The sequence below is a fragment of the Triticum dicoccoides genome, chromosome 7B (genome assembly GCF_002162155.2).
Source record: "Triticum dicoccoides isolate Atlit2015 ecotype Zavitan chromosome 7B, WEW_v2.0, whole genome shotgun sequence".
In the NCBI taxonomy this organism is placed as follows: domain Eukaryota; kingdom Viridiplantae; phylum Streptophyta; class Magnoliopsida; order Poales; family Poaceae; genus Triticum; species Triticum dicoccoides.
In genome coordinates this window covers 776,899,995-776,913,527 of record NC_041393.1, presented here as the reverse complement: position 1 = coordinate 776,913,527, position 13,533 = coordinate 776,899,995, and positions in this window count along the sequence as shown.

Here is a 13,533-nt window from a genome sequence, read left to right as displayed (position 1 = left end):
CGTCGCCGACGCCCTCGCCGTCGCTGCCGTCGCCCTCGCCGGCCACGCCCCTGCCTCGGCCCGCCGTGGTCGTCGCCGACGCCCTCGCCACCGCCGCCGTCGCCCTCGCCGGTCGCCCCCGTTGTGATCCGCCACCGTCGAGGCTCCGTGTTCAGTGCTTTTTTTCATACATACATGTGTATTTTTTTTGTTCATTGCATTTCTTTCATATATATAATTAATGTATATATGTATGTGGTAGCTATATGATGAATGGATGTGGCTATGTATGTATGAATATAATGTTCATAGCATTTTTTTATTTATATATGTTTTTTCATATATGTATTAATTTTTTATTTAGGTTGTTAGTAGATATAGATTTTAGGTTAGTGCATTTTAATTAGGTTAGTGTAGAGGAAAAAGTAAAATAAGGAAAAGGAAGAAAAGAGGAAGAAGGAAGAAGGAAGAAGAAGAAGAAAAAGAATGAGAGGAAAAAGGAAAATAAGAAGAGGAAGAAAAGGAGAAGAAGAGGAGAGGAAAACAAGAGGAGAAATAAATAAGAAGAAGAAAAAAGAAGAAAAAGAAGAGGAGAAGAAGAAAGGAATAGAGGAGAAGAAGAAAAAATAGAAAAAAAAATCTATTTTTTCTTCTTGTCCTCTATTCCTTTCTTCTTCTTCTTCCTTCTTCCTTCTTCCTCTTCTCTTCCTTTTCCTTAATTATTTTCCTTTCTCGAGGGAGAAGAAGAAAAAGAAGAGGAGAAGAAGAAAGAAAGGAATAGAGGAGAAATAAATAAGAAGAACAAAAAAGAATAAAAGGAAGAGGAGAAGAAGAAAGGAATAGAGGAGAAGAAGAAAAAATAGAATTTTTTTATTTTTTTCTTCTTCTCCTCTATTCCTTTCTTCTTCTCCTCTTTTTATTTTCTTCTTTTTTTTTCTTCGATCTTCTCCTCTATTCCTTTCTTCTTCTCCTCTTTTTATTTCTTCTTCAGTTTCTTATGTTTTATTGGGTCTGTCGCCTTCGCCCTCACCGCCCCCTCGAGATAACTTCGACATGAGGGGCGGTCGATATATATACCCCCTCTCGACCGTGATAACCCTATACAACGGCAGCACCCCCCTCGGCCCTCTCGCTCGACCAAAACTCTCGAGGCCACCCAAATTTACCAAGTTAAAAGAGCGTTGTCATCGAGGCCACCCCAAACCCTTGAAGCGTTGTGTCGAGGCGATCCCAAACCCTAGAGAAGCAGTGTCGAGGCCACTCACATGATTCCTTATTGTGATTAGCTAGCTAGTTCTACGTTTGCCACTAATATATATCCATCTGTACCATGTTTGAATAATAATTGACATGTTGTAAATATTTGCAGAAACTATGGAGCACTACCGAGACGAAGCAACAGAAGCGATGTTGGGGGAGATGATCGCAGAAGGAACTGATGTCATTGCGTCATTTTTCAACGACGTCGTTGGTCAGGAAGGACTGGGTGAAGAAGAGGGCCATGTTCATAATGGCTCCGGCCCATTAATGCCGGTACAAGAAGAGGGCTATAATGTTCATGATGGCTCCGGTGATGACCCAATGGAGGTACAAGAAGGAGACCGTGCTGGCTGCTCCGGTGTCCGAACCGAGTCTGGCCAAGTATATATATATTAGTTAAGCCCGTGCTGACTAGTTAATTAATGCATTCATTGTTTTGTTATATGTACACATATTAATTACTCTCGTCTTTCTTCCTTTTAATTTCTAGCCCTCCGGATCGAGCATAACTTTGGTAAGGAGACGAGGCCCAAAGAAAAAGTTGAGCTCGGATGAAAGGTTTGAGATCATAGAAATCGTGCCCGACGGCGAACCGATTGAACCCATCCGGACAAAGAACGCATTTTCTGCTTAGTGCGGGGTTCTTGTTAGGGACAAGATCCCGATCAGCATCCAGCAATGGTATAAGCCTAAGGACGACCCTGAGGTGTCTTATGTCAATGATATGCAGAAAGAAGATCTTTGGACTCAGCTGAAGGCAAATTTCACCCTACCGCCAGAGGAGGATCCGGAGAAGCTAGTTAAAGAGCAATTAATCAAGTCTTGTGCTCTTAAGAAGATGGCAACCCTATTCAGGAGGTGGAGGGAAGAGTTGAACCATTTTGTCGAAAAAAAGACACCAGAATTCATCTGCAAATATGAGAAGATCAAAGATCACTGGCCCGCATTTGTGGCCCACAAGACATCGGAAAAGAGTAAGAAGATGTCAGCGACGAACAAGGAAAATGCTGCGAAGAAGAAGCTTCACCATCGCACGGGGTTAGGTGCCTACCTCAAAGCCCGTCCTAAGTGGTCCAAGGAGGAGAATGATCTGCTTGAAAAAGGGATCGAACCAGAGACAATGAGACGGCCAGACCATTGTCGGACTTGGTTCTTCGGGGCAGGCGGAACCTTGGACCCTATATCAGGGATGTGTCGTTGGACGAACGAGCAACTGGAACTACCAGTCAAGAACCTTCGACACTATATCAATGCAGCGTAGAAAGGGACGTTCGTACCAGACAGGGAGAAGGACGAGCTCACAATGGCCCTCGGGAATCCTGAGCACCCTGGACGGACACGAGGCACGCCAGGCTCCATTCAGTGGAAGGTTGGTTTTCTGGACGCAGGGGGTTACAAAACCCACGAGAGGAGGAAGAAACTGGAGCAGGGCCAACTGCAGGCATTGCACGAAAGGGTAATGGGGCTAGAGGAACGAGAAGAGGAATGAGAAGCAGCAGATCGCAGCAAATGACCTGCCGAAGCTTCCCCCGAAGCTACCCCGCCATCTCAGCGGAGAAGCAGCGTGGCTTCCACCGAGCTGCTTCAGCCGGAGCATGTCTTGACGGCTCCTGCCAGCTATCCCGTGGATGCTATCACAGAGTCTCAACATTGCCACATTATGGGGCAATGGATGAATTTGAAGGTCAAGGCGGCTGCTGGCTCTGTTTATCCTGGTGGACCCGGCACAACTTATCACTGCCAGCTGATTCCAGAAGGATATGCTAAGGTGATGGTGGATGAAATAATGGAGGGATTTGAGGACCTCGTGCTTGACCACCCTACCGGTGAAGGGGAGACTAGGCTGGGTTCTGCTCTGAAGACTCCATGCCTATGGCGGAAGGAGCTCATCAACCTTTCGAACTGGACGCCTCCGCCTCCTCCTCCTCCTCCGGTGAGTCAGGGCACTCCGCCTCCTCCACCGCCTCCTCCTCCGGCGAGTGACGATCAGGGCATGCGTGGCGGCACTCCGCCTCCTTTTCCCGTGCGTGGCGGCACTCCGCCTCCTTCTCCGCCTGCGCCGGCGCTCCCGAGCAGCCAGCAGCCTCCTCCTTCTCCGCCTCGCCAACAAGGGCGGAAGAGACCCACCGCCGCCCCGGCTGCTCCGGAGCGTCGTACTCCTTCTCCTCCACCTCGTAACCAAGCACGAAAGAAGACAGACGCCGCAGCCGCTCCGTCTGCTCTGGCGTCTAGCAGCACAACCAGAGGTGGGAGGAAATACAGTTACGTTCCACCTCTCAAGCCTCTAGATAAGTTACCGTACGAGAGGACCGAAGAGGAAAACGATAGGATTGTGCGGACCCACGTGAAGGAGTTCTTTGAAGGGGTGAAAGCAAAGAGACATCCACCTCCGGAGGAGAAGGTAGATCCGGTGAAAGCAAAGCGCACTATCGATGCCCTGAGGAAACCACCAAAGTCTCCGCCGAGAACCAACTATGAGCGCATTACTGAACAGACATATCTCCAAGCCAAGCGGTCGGGAACTACTGTCAGTGCTAAAAGGTTAAAAGAACGAGCAAAGGGGAAAAAATTGCCCAGCTCGGCGAACAAGCACATCAATCGTGCCCCCCGCTCAATGTGTCTAATGCTCCGGGGATGGTGGCCGGTTATGGCAATCTTGCAGATTACCTGCCTGACGATCAACTTCCTGATTTCTTGGAGGTGGACGAACACAGATACGAGTACAGGAAGCCTGTCGTCAAAGATGAAAAATCTCTGACAACAATGATGCGAAGATTCCATAATTGGTACATGGAAACCTGCAGAGAGTCTGGGGGTACGAATGCTTTGTATCTGAATATTAAAGGGGAGCACGACCTCGTTGCAAATGATCTGTTGACTGTTCCATTTGATGAGTTCTTCGCGTTCTTCAATCAAAAGGCCCTCGATAAACTAATGGTCTTTTGCTACTGTCTGTAAGTACTATTTCTGTCATTAAGTCTCTATATATAGCTCGGCTCTTTCATTTCATGTATTTATAATTAATTATCCTCAATATATTATGCAGATTGAAGATCGTCGAGTGCAAAAAACAAGAAATTTATGATATTGGGTTCATTAACACAAATATCATAGATGAATTTCTGGTTAAAAAGGACGTCAAAGAGGCCGAGGACAACTTGCTACGATAGTTGATCAAAAATCAAAACAAAGATACCATACTCTTTCCTTACAACGGCAAGTGAGTGTTACTGTCGTGTGCATATTCGGTTTCCCTTATTACTCGAGCGAGGTTATAGTAATGTAATTGATGAGTTATGCATGCGTGCGCAGGTACCACTATATTCTTCTGGAGATTAAGCTTGAGCGTGGACTAGTAACCGTCTTAGACTCGAGACGGAAAGATCCAAAACCTATGCAGACATGACTGAAATGCTCAGCAAGTAAGTTCAATCGATCATTATCGCACCATATCGGCAACTTTTTGTTCATTTCCTTATATCTCAAGTAATAATAATTATTTTCTTTGTCTTGCAGGGTTTGGAAATAGTTCACCACAGAAGCTCCGGGACTGCCGAAGGAGCTGCGATATACATACCCGAAAGTAAGTACTACTGGCTAGCTAGTTGCGCGCATCTCCTGTTGATTCTATAGCTATACTTTCATCAATGCCATTTATAATGCTTCATTATCAGTTTGATTGACCTCTATTTCTCGTAAAGTGCTTGTGGCAGGAAGAAGGGAATGATTTCTGTGGATACTACATGTGCGAGTTCATCCACACCGCGACTTTGAAAAACAAGCGGGGCTACTCTCAAAGACAATATGAAGTGCGTAAGCAATAATATTCACAATTTCATTTTATTACACCATCATTTCTGTTGAGTTTCATTCATATATATGTATTAATTAACCCCCTTCTTCAAATTAGACGTGGCAGATGCAGAATGAACTCCTAGAACCAGATCGCATGAAAGCAATTCAAGAGGAATTGGCGGGATTCTTTCTTGACCACGTCATCAATAAAGCCGGAGAATACCATGTGCAAATTGATTTCAATTGCTAGGGGTTTGTAATTAAGAGATCTTATACATATTGTACATGTATGTAGCCAGTAGCGTTGGATACATGATATACGAAAACTTGTTCTTCGGCCAATCTCTCGGAGAAGGAGAGGTCGATCGATCACTTCTCTCGGTATGCATGACGAACTTCTGTACTCAATGGTTCTCTCGATCACTTATGTATATATAGTACGTAGCGTCGACCAAGCACGGACATAAGAGAGGACACTTCTCTCTATTAATTAGCTAGCTAACACAATATATGAAACCCTAAATTAACCCCCCAAAACCCCCAACCCCCCCCTTCTTTAAAAAAAACAAAAACCCCAGCCACTGGAATGCTGACGCACGGATGCCTTTTGGTCCCGGTTGGAGCCACCAACCGGGACCAAAGGCCCCCTGACTGGGCTCGGCGCACAGGGCCACGTGGAGGCACATTGGTCCCGGTTCGTGTTTGAACCGGGACTAATGGGTGGAGGTATTAGTAACGACCCATTAGTCCCGGTTCATGAACCGGGACTAAAGGCCCTTACGAACCGGGGCTATTAGGTGTTTTTCTACTAGTGCTCTCCATAAAATATCCCAAAAGGCACTTTCACTATTCACGACGACATTTTTCAGCGTCCGTTTGAACTAAAAATATTTATGTGGGCTTAGAACATTTCCAATACCCACCATAATAATTTTCAACGCGTTCTGGAACAATTCCATTTTAGTGATTTTCATCTGCGAAACGCATCTGAAGTGGCTCCGGCAGCTCTGGAACATTTCCGGTTTTTATCTCAGAAAATTCTAAAAAGCTTCCAGAATGATTCTAGCACCCTCCAAAAATTATCAGGCATGTGCCGAAACCAATTTGACTTAATGGTATATCCCGAAACAACTTTTCGGTATCATTGAAACTTATCCGATGACCTCTCTCTGCGGTACGATTCCGCTGTCCGAAACCATTTCGGTGTCCGAAACTTTTTTTGGTGATTTTCTCTCAAACTCCTAGTCTAGTATTCAGCAAATAGATGACCCTTAAGCGTGTGACCCTATAGGTTCGGTGAAGTATAGACATGACCCGGAACCCCTTCCGATCAATGATCAACATCGGAGCCGTGGACACCGATATTGACCCCTATACCCACACGAATGAATATTTGAGTGAACCTCCAGTTGCCGTGTGCTATTCCTGTTGCTTCGCGGTATGTTACAAAGACCCGAGGTGAGATTTACTTGCATCCCCGTGGATCAACAACTTGTCCACTATGCTAGTTACCTCGTTACTGGTTTTGTTGTCTTTTCTCGTTTCCGTGTTTCGGCATCCCGGTGATCAAATCACACTGTGTCTGGCCAGACGATGATGGATACCGTAACACCGAGAGGGCCCGAGAATATATCTCCATCGTCGGAGGAGCAAATCCCAATCTTGAGCTATCAAGTTACTTGACACACTTTTCCATGAACCTGTAAGCCGCCGTAATAGCCACCCATTTACGGATGACGTTTAACAAACCCCAAAGTTCATGAAGTAAGCATGAAGAAACTCAATACTCTCATGGTCTAAGGATTCATGCAAAGGTTAACCATCTCTGTGTTATTTACCATTAACTTGTGAAGAATGAATCTCATAGCATAACATCAAACCGGGTCGATTCAACACAAATGTTCTCTTAACATTGTGCCCTCAAAGTTGCTGGCATAGACATGCCCATGATCAGGAAAACGGAACCATCATGCAACACTTGAGCTAGTCTTAGAGGCCAAACTAGGAATACTTCTTACCGTTTATTATTCCACACGTGCATATGAATCTTCCTCCGAGCCTCGTGGATATTGCAGACTCGAGAATCATTGCAGTTATAGCATGGAACATAAACATAATTATGAACTCGAATATAAATAATATCATTTATTATTGCCTCTAGGGCATATCTCCTACAGACTCCCACTTGCACTAGAGTCAATAATCTAGTTAATGCTAATGCACTTTACACCTATGGCATGCCGGTGTAAAAAATGCTTCGCATGTGGTATAGCCCAATGTCCATCAGATTTGACAACTTCAGCTCCGTGTCTATCTCTACATATCCTCGCATTTTCAGGCTTTCACAAAATTCATATTTTGTGCGGACTTGGCTTTGTATAAATGTGAATCACAGGTTGAACCTGGATTCCTTAGACCGAGTTATGGAGAAACTACCTGCAGTAGTGTCCCATTGACAAAAGCCATCTTGGAACCATACTAAGTTCATGAATGAACTATATGATTCAACATCTTGTTTGTCGCTTCTAAAGCGTCAACATACTTAGTCATTTGTTATAGAATTCGCCACAGTATCCTGTTGGGAACAATTTCCAACTACCGTGCCACCATATTGTTTATTACACAAAACCCTTAACTTAAATCGAGAATCGCATGGAGAAAAGATGAAGACTGTATCGATGTAACATTTTACAACGAACTCTTCATGATCTCCGCTTGCGAGAAAACATATCATCAGTACTTACTCTAGTACTCAATGACATCTTTCACTGTTGTCCCATGATTAGTACTTTGATCACTTTCGTATCCATACTCGCAACATCTTGGGAGTATTGGACATATCTGGTTGTTTTACATACCATGGAATACATGATTAATCCAAACACATGAGTGTGTAGAATCTCCATCATGTATTTTGATCATCGGTGTTTTGGGACACTCATTCTTGCAAAAACTCTTTCCATGTGACTTCGGCAAGAATCACTCCTTGTCGTTCTTAGTGCTAAATGGTTTTAGTATCTTGTCAATATGTATTTATTGCTTAGACCTATTAGGTAAATCTATCTCCATAGATCATTATGCCTAATATTGAGGCTATTTAGCCTAAGCACTTCATCAAAAAACTATTTTCAAATGAAGTCCTAATTCGTGTCGAGAAATTTATTTCCAATTAACAATGTGTCAAGCACACAAGGTTTTTATAAATATTATTACGCTCCCACTTACTTTCTTGAATTACAAGCATCTTCGTTACCCATTGATGAAGTCAAATCCCTTTGACCAATTCATCAAAGCACGAAGATTCCAACTCCATTTTGCTCTCTTGTATCCATCGCTGGAACTCTGAAGTTTGCACCCTTTCTAGCATCCTCGGATAAGCAAAATGCCTTGGACTGTAACACATGCAAGTCCTTGGTTTCATTTCCATCAGATGGAAATCCTATTGTCATCCATGTTTCATATCTCATGATTGAAATATGTATTAATTGCTAGTTCAACCCGAACCGACTTTAAGCATCACTACGATGAAAACAACCTCACCGTAGTCAACTCTTGAACTTGTTATTTCAACAAGTCGAGCTTTATGGATAAAACATTCTTGTCTATATAGGTTTGAAGTTCCATAAATATTCGTTAGACTCTAAGTCTTCCGAAAGGTGTATCAAGGTTTTAATCTTGAATCACTTATATGGAAACTAACTCGGGTTGTATTGGCATTTAGCCAATTCCGGAGTCAGGGCCCATCAACGCTTCCTTGTGTATCGTAGGTATAATGTTGTCTAACAACAATATCTCGTTTGTGCACCTGAGAGGTTGCACGAGCCTTGCCTACATGGTTCAGCTGCAAGTTCGACCGAAGTTCATACATTTTATTGTAGAGACTTCCGTATCAGTCGCAGTAGGAAACTCTGGAATTACTTCCAAGGTCTCTTTCCTTTGATCTGATGACGAAGATACTGTATATCTCGTCGAGTTGCACTATTCTCCCACTCACCTTTTTGAAAGAACAATTTTCTTCAAAATCACACCATTCTTTATGGCAAAACTTTTTGCCTCAGTATAGTGGCGAGGGAATACCCAATAATTTGGATAACCTACAAAGTAGCACTTGTCTGATTTGGAATAGGTTTGTAACCTTTTACACAAGCCCAATATTCCAAATGTTAAGAAAAGATATAACATGGTTGGGCATACCATACCATGCCATCATTTCATCAGACCCGATGGAACTCTTTTCAGTGTAAAAGCCGCAGTCTCTAAAGCATTACTCTTTAAAAGTGATAATGGCAAATTTATTTATGTCATCTTTGATCTTACCATGTCATAAATGGTTTGATTACATCTTCACAAACATTCCACTCATAGTGGTGTTCCGGGAGGTGTAAGTTATGAACCTCTTTTCACAACTCATCAGACATTCGCTAAACATGTAACTCAAATATTCCTTTGTGCAATCAAATTGCAGAAACATAATTTTCTTGTTACAATAACTTCGACTTCATTTTTGAAAACCTTTCGAATGATTTCAAAAGATCCAGACTTACGTCTCATCAAGTAAATATCCATATATCTACTTGAGTCATTTCAGAAAATAAATAAATCCACCACTTGCAACAACATTTATTGAACTACACACATCAAAATGTATGATCACCAATAAGTTTGTTGCTCGTTCCTTATGGCATGTGAACGGTATTTCAGTCACTTCACTTTTCGGAGGAAAGTTGCAAGTGTCAGATGATTCAAAATCAAACGACTTCAAAATCCATCATAATGGAATTTTTCCATGCGGGTTTCTCCAATGTGACCAAATGTAGTGCCACACATGTGTGGTATTCTCATAGTCTCGCGACATTTAGCGTCAGCGTTATGGATGTATCATATTACCATCAATATTCATAACATACATCCCATCTTGGATGGAAGCATGGCCCTTCATGTTATTCATAATACTTAACAACAATTGTTGGTTTTATGAATAGCTCTTTTGCAACAAACATTGTGCAATGGCCTAGAGTGTATGAAACTCTAAAATGAATTATGAAAGTAAACCCAGAGGTATTTTATTATTATCAATATTCATAACATACATCTCATTCATAATGAGAGTATGGCCCTTGTGTTATTCATAACATCGAACATAAAAGGTTCTCTTATGAACAACCTTCTTGCAAGATACCTGATGCAATGGGCTAGAGTTTGTAAAACTCTAAATGAATTATGAAAATAAACCCAGAGGTATTTTATTATTATCAATATTCATAACATACATCTCATTCATAATGAAAGTATGGCCCTTGTGTTATTCATCACATCGAACATAAAAAGTTCTCTTATGAACAACCTTCTTGCAAGATACCTGATGCAATGGGCTAGAGTTTGTAAAACTCTAAATGAATTATGAAAATAAATATAGACGGCAATACACCGATGGAAGGTATAGTAACATTTACTATGTTCCCTGTGTATACCTTAACCTCATTTCTGGCTAGTCTTTTTAGGCAATAGTAGCTCTTACATTGATTCGCAACAGAATGCAATCAAGGGGTTATCTTTGTGATTAACTCACAATACCCAAGAATTAGTGATTAACATGTTTAACCATAATTCCCAAGAACTATATCTTTGACCAGCCTACTTATACATCAAAAACTTGTATGACATTATACATGAGCTAGATATTCCAGTCATCTTTCTTTCTGCCTTTATACTTCTAACAGTTTAACTTTTAGTATTTCTCCTACTCGCAAAAGAAGCACCCAACTTAAGAGTGGCGATAGCCCTGGACTTCCTAGGCGTGTAAGTCACACTAACACCCTTTGGACACTTCCTTTCTCTTTAAGTTGTTGTTTTATTCACCTTTCATCATATGACAGGCGTTCTTCTGGATCCCTCTCTTATCAGTCTAATGCATAGTAAACACTTTACTAATAATTTGCAATCAAACATTGCTTTGGATATTTCATATCTTTCAGCCTTTTGTTTGTATCTGAAAATTAATTTTCAGTTCTATGAATATCACATAACTATCCCAAACTTTCGAAGTTTGAGTTTCATGGAAGGAAACATATTGCACTTGACCGCAATGGAATTCTAGCTTTTGGATCGAAGGACGAGAGTCTCATTATCCATTGCTTTTAGCGGGAGTATACGGAAAGCATGCGATAGGACAAAGTCCTTCTCGGCACTTTTGAGGACAATCCTCACATTACGTTACCAATCATAAAGTTTTAACCAGATATTTAACAACTATTCAATTTTAATAGGGAAGGTGGAAACGCGAGCCATTATTCATGGTATATCCCGAAACAACTTTTCGGTATCATCGAAACTTATCTGATGACCTCTCTGTGCGGTACGATTCCGCTGTCCGAAACCATTCCGGTGTCCGAAACTTTTTTCGCTGATTTTCTCTCAGACTCACTGTCTAGTGTTCAGCAGATAGATGACCCTTAAGCGTGTGACCCTATAGGTTCGGTGAAGTATAGACATGACCCGGAACCCCTTCCGATCAATGATTAACATCGGAGCCGTGGACACCCATATTGACCCCTATACCCACACGAATGAATATTCGAGTGAACCTCCAGTTGCCGTGTGCTATTCATGTTGCTTCGCGGTATGTTACAAAGACCCGAGGTGAGATTTACTTGCATCCCCGTGGATCAACAACTTGTCCACTATGCTAGTTACCTCGTTATTGGTTTTGTTGTCTTTTCTCGTTTCCGTGTTCCGGCATCCCTGTGATCAAATCACACTGTGTCTGGCCAGATGATGATGGATACCGTAACACCGAGAGGGCCCGAGAATATATCTCCATCGTCGGAGGAGCAAATCCCATCTTGAGCTATCAAGTTACTTGACACACTTTTCCATGAACCTATAAGCCGCCGTAATAGCCGCCCATTTACGGATGACGTTTAACAAACCCCAAAGTTCATGAAGCAAGCATGAAGAAACTCGATACTCTCATGGTCTAAGGAATCATGCAAACGTTAACCATCTCTGTGTTATTTACCATTAACTTGTGACGAATGAATCTCATAGCATAACATCAAACCGGGTCGATTCAACACAAATGTTCTCTTAACATTGTGCCCTCAAAGTTGCTGGCATAGACATGCCCATGATCAGGAAAACGGAACCATCATGCAACACTTGAGCTAGTCTTAGAGGCCAAACTGGGAATACTTCTTACCGTTTATTATTCCACACGTGCATATGAATCTTCCTCCGAGCCTCGTGGATATTGCAGACTCGAGAATCATTGCAGTTATAGCATGGAACATAAACATAATTATGAACTCAGAGATAAATAATATCATTTATTATTGCCTCTAGGGCATATCTCCTACTCCCTGCGATTCTTAAATTCTTTTAAGATCAATTTCTTATGTGTACCAATCTTTTTCTGGCTATGTATTCCAGGTTTCCAACTTGTATTGCAAAGTACACTGTAAACACATAGAACTGAGTCTGAGTTGTTACATGTATCAAATTTTATTGAGGTCAAAATTATACGAATGTGAATATTGGCCATTCTGCTTCTTCCTGTCCATTTCTTGTATAAGCAGTTTACCAAGTCTTCTCCAATAATAATCCGTATGTCATGTATGTTCCTATTCGCTCCCAATTTCCTGAATATCTATGATCTGAATATGCATAATTTTGATAAATTTGGCAGGCACTCAGGAAGGTTCCAAGGAGATGCTTGACCAAGGAGTAGAGGCACTGCGAGCTGAAGAGCACATAGCTGCAGATGCTGGAGGCCGGGCCGGTGAGCCGAGGATTGGAGGTAGCGCTGATTGGTGTTTTTATGGAGAGATAGGATGCCACTGTTTGGTGTTTTTATGCACTTTGGTTTGCTTGTAACTGTGTTTGCACTAGCTGGGAGTAAGTGACTTGGCAAGAAGTGTAGGTGTTTTAATTGAAGGAATGAAAAGCCATGACAATATGTATGCTCTTACAGGATGTGCTCTAATGCACTAGTAAAGATGTGTAATGCTGCTGGTTTATTGTAAATATGTGTTTGTTTTAGTTGGAATTGTATTAATGACAATATGATTTTATTTTTAAAAATTCCTAATTAGTTAGTAGTAGCATGGGAAAACACCAAACGCCTTACTACTACTTCGTTAGTAGTAGCGTGGGTTTGCATCCACGCTACTACTAACTTTTTAGTAGTAGCGTGGGAAAAAACCTGAGATGCTACTACTATTTCATTACTAGTAGCGCGGGTTGCGCCCGCGCTACTACTAAAATGTTAGTAGTAGCATGGGTTTCACCCGCGCTACTACTAACTATTAGCTGTAGCGCGATACTAGTAGTGCGGGTACCCGCGCTGCTAGTAGCCTTTTTCCTAGTAGTGTATTCTCATGAATATTAGAATCATTACTAAGAAACAAAAGTACTGTTGGGGAACGTAGTAATTTCAGAAAATTTCCTACGCACACGCAAGATCATGGTGATGCATAGCAACGAGACGGGGAGTGTATCTTC